This window comes from Mercenaria mercenaria, chromosome 8 (genome assembly GCF_021730395.1).
Source record: "Mercenaria mercenaria strain notata chromosome 8, MADL_Memer_1, whole genome shotgun sequence".
In the NCBI taxonomy this organism is placed as follows: domain Eukaryota; kingdom Metazoa; phylum Mollusca; class Bivalvia; order Venerida; family Veneridae; genus Mercenaria; species Mercenaria mercenaria.
The window spans coordinates 70,165,619-70,170,122 of NC_069368.1; positions in this window are offsets into that span (position 1 = coordinate 70,165,619).

Here is a 4,504-nt window from a genome sequence, read left to right on the forward strand (position 1 = left end):
ATTTATATGATGTTGTATCATCTTCATCTGAAACATAGGGGGACGGACGTTACAGAAAAGGGACGGATGTTACAAAAATTGTGATAATTGAATACTTCATATGTTCTGATTTTGTTATCCATCAGTAACTTTTTGAAGGTTATATATTGATAGATAAAGATGCTGTGTGTTAAATCATTCCCAATGAAGCATTTATTTACAAATATGAGGCCATTATTCAAAAGAATACTGTAAAACACCTTTTATTCGGGAGGTTAAGTACTCGCAAATTCAAAGTGACCGCGAAAAATAGCTTTACCAGTTCGTGTTTATCCGAAATTCGCTGATGTCCGAAATAGTGTCTGAACGATAAATGTTCGCACTTACGAAATTCAGTTATTGTGATTTTGCATGATTCCACCATGGTTCAACAAGTACGGTTAAATGATTATATTATATACAAAATATACATGTATACAGCAAAGTAAAATCTTTATTATTTAATAGTAAACATTTATCCAATTCATGACGTATTGATCAGCACAAGGGAAGAAACTAACCGTGTTACTGTACATGACCGCTCAAAGTAATCTTCCATTACAATACTGTAGTACATGTACTAAGTACTAGTAATTCTAAATTAAGCTGTGACGTGAATTCCAGCCACGCTGTACCATATCAGTGTCATTCTCAATTTTCTGCATGGTTTTAACAAGCCTTTTAGCGTGCAATGGTTTCACAGTGGACAAGCGCAAATCAACATTTACAGAGTCAATGTTACTATCCTTTAATTGGACGGCGATTTCGTTAGCATAAAACTCCTCAAAACACGCTTTCATGTACAACTTGAAATTGGCATACATACACGCAATTATTTTTCACGCCTAACGAAACAGTTTCCCTTTTCAAAAGACGAAGATAATTATTATACAAAATGTACCATTGTTTACCAATTTTACAATGGTTTACACTTTTTTCAAAACTGAAAGAAACTGAAAAGTTTGCAATGATTGGGTGCATAATAAATGTTCAAAGATCGAGCGTTCATTGTAAATATGGAGTCCCAGTCGAGCCATGATATTTTTTAGTTTAAACTTATTTATTTTACCTGTTTTGAACCTTTTTCTTCCATCGTCCATGAGCTCACCGGCACGTAATTACATTGCGATTATAGCTGGTTTCAAACCCAATCTGATACTTCTAACACTTGTAAATGTTATGGATATTAAAGCTACGTAAAAAGAAAGGAACAATTTATTGACAACTATACAACAGTGGGCACATATCAGATATTAAAGGCATTAATCTGCTATCAATAAAGAGCGTAACACGCACTAGCGGACCGGAGAATAAACTTATAACAGTGACGTCATACAGGTTCCATAATTGCAGAAAGTAACCGAATGCAGTCGTACTTCTGGTTTTCTTCCGGATTCACATTCGCGAATTTAAAATTATGATTTTAACATTGCGAATTTAATATTTCGCGAAATAATAAAATGCCAAAAATCGGGACAAATTTGCGAAATAAAGATCTCGCGAATTTAAAGTGTTTTACAGTAATATGTCACATGTAACGAGACCCCTGCTGGAACAACAGTTGGCTATAAAAACAACATGAGAAAAATAGACAAAACTGATAAAATGGATCCACTTAACTGGGCCCAGTTTATACATGTATATATCTCTGGATCCTTGTAAGATTCTAAAAACAACACTACCCTCTTAACGTGTCTTGTATAAACACATACTTTGGGAAAACTTAAGCGTTATACAAGGTGCCATAAAACTGGACCCTGTATAAACATTTCTGGATCCATACATTGTCCTTGTAAAAACACTGAATCGTTAATGAACCTTGTATATACAAAGTGATTTCTTTTGAAAAACTGAGAAAGGGGAGGAGCTTGCTGTCATGCAGATTAGGAGTGGGACTAAATGTGTGAAATTCTTTTAAGTTGAACTAATTTTATGATCCAGGCTCATGCCAGTGATGATGGCCATATGGTTGTGTAGACCCTTAAATTGAATTTTTTTTTCTCTAAATTATGATTGTACCAACTGTTGTACAGGGTCCAGGGTATTTTTTTTTTCAAACTCATATTAAGGACCTAAATAGTATTTGTCATTACAACATATTTTCCCCTCCTAATGGATCCTTCCTTCAATCCCCAAAACTGGGGAATAGGAAATACTGTCTATCTAAATGTATTTTCAGCATTACTTTCAGATTACATGCTTAAGGGATTTTTCTTAATCTATGTATATCAATATGATTTATAGTGGTATCTGTGAAATTCAAAGTGAACAAAATGATCCTCCTCACCTCGGTTAAAAAAGTGTTTGATGTCAGAGCTCTTATCCCCTTCTTGTGCTGAGATGATGATTGCTGTCACTTTCTTAAAAGTGTAGATAGTACAAGTATATGATACATATCATTTACATGTTCATGAAAAGAAATACATTTGTATTTATAATGTTTTCTCATTTTGTTCTGTTTCGTTTTGTTTTATTCTTCAACATAGTTTTTGCAAAAAAAAATTGTTAGAAATTATGGTGAATTTGTAACGTCCATCCTAATTTACTTAACTATAGCAGTAAGATGTACCATTACCACACACATATCTTTTATTGAATGACATCAGCATAATAATGAAAATTTAGAAACACTTTTCATTAAGTCAGTGAATACATAAGACGAACACTATCAATTTCCTGATTAAAAAATACTGTTTTCTTTTTCCCTCCATATTTTAAGACTCTAATTCAGCATATTTCTTTTTATTTTATTACTTTGTATCATTTTTCATTCATCTGGATAGGTTTAACATTAACAGAATCTGTTTTTATTCAGTAGAGCCACATTAAAGCTTGAAAAACAAATGTATATAATTAGTGTAACGTCCGTCCCCTCATAATGTAATGTCCGTCCCCCTTTGCCATCAGTTTCTCTTTACTAGTTTTGAAGCCTAAATAAAAAAGAAATATACAAAAAACTTAAATGTTTAATAACTTATGTTCTTGTGTCTTCATTTAAAAGGTTGTTAACCAATTAAGTATAATATTATAAATGGTAACAGGAAAAATATGAGTATGGCTGTTTTTTTCCTTCTCTGCTTTGACAGGTAAAATAGCAAAAAAAAAATTTTTCCCAATTTTTGGCAAATTTTTTATAAGTTTCTTGTAAAGATGTACTGGTTTATTGATTTGGTGAATTTTCTCATCTTAATGACAGTAAACAGCTTCAGAAACAAGCTTTTTACATTCCCATGTAACGTCCGTCCCCTTGCCCAACCACTGATAGAAAATGATGTATAAAAACAAAAATTCGCATAAAAATATCTATTATTTTACTTTTTCATGAAGTTATATGTTTTAAAGCCTTAACAGGTAAGAAATCTTTAACTTTAATTTTTGACTGATGCTAACACATTTGGCCCATTTACTGTGAAGCAGGCAATATGAAGTTAAAATGTGGAGGATTTCTAGAATGAGGATCCAGGCAGAGTGATATAGTAATATGCCTCAGAACAAACCTGATTTTATTCCAAAAGAAAATCTCCCGAGATGTATTATTATCCCCTGACGAAAGTCGGAGTGATCTAGTTTTGGCGTTGTCCGTCCGGAGCCATATCTAGGAAGTGGTTGGGAATATTTATATAAAACATATACATGTTCACCACTATAAGTTTATGCGGCCCGTCAAGTTTCAGTCAATTGCCCTCGTAACAACAGAGTTATGGCCCTTAGAAGTTTCTAGTGTTAACTATATAGGGTACTATAAATATGGCAATTTCTGCATCATAACTTTTGATATATTTGACCTTGAACTATGAAACTTAAACAGGATTTAGAGCACCATAATGTGGTTGTGCACACACAATTTCGTTTGGATTTCTTTTGTAACCAGAGTTATTATGTCTCCCCCAGGAGACATATTGTTTTTGCCCTGTCCGTCCTTGCGTCACACTTCATTTCCAAGCAATAACTGGAGAACCATTTGACCTAGAACCTTCAAACTTTATAGGGTTGTAGGGCTGCTGGAGTAGACGACCCCTATTGTTTTTGGGGTCACTCTGTCAAAGGTCAAGGTCACAGGGGCCTGAACATTGAAAACCATTTCCGATCAATAACTAGAGAACCACTTGACCCAGAATGTTGAAACTTCATACGATGATTGGTCATGAAGAGTAGATGACCGCTATTGATTTTGGGATCACTCCATCAAAGGTCAAGGTCACAGGGGCCTGAACATTGAAAACTATTTCCGATCAATAACTAGAGAACCACTTGACCCAGAACGTTGAAACTTCATAGGATGATTGGTCATGAAGAGTAGACGACCCCTATTGTTTTTGGGGTCACTTCGTCAAAGGACAAGGTCACAGGGGCCTGAACATTGAAAACCATTTCTGATCAATAACTAGAGAACCACTTGACCCAGAATGTTGAAACTTCATAGGATGATTGGTCATGAAGAGTAGATGACCCCTATTGATTTTGGGGTCACTCTTTGAAAGGTCAA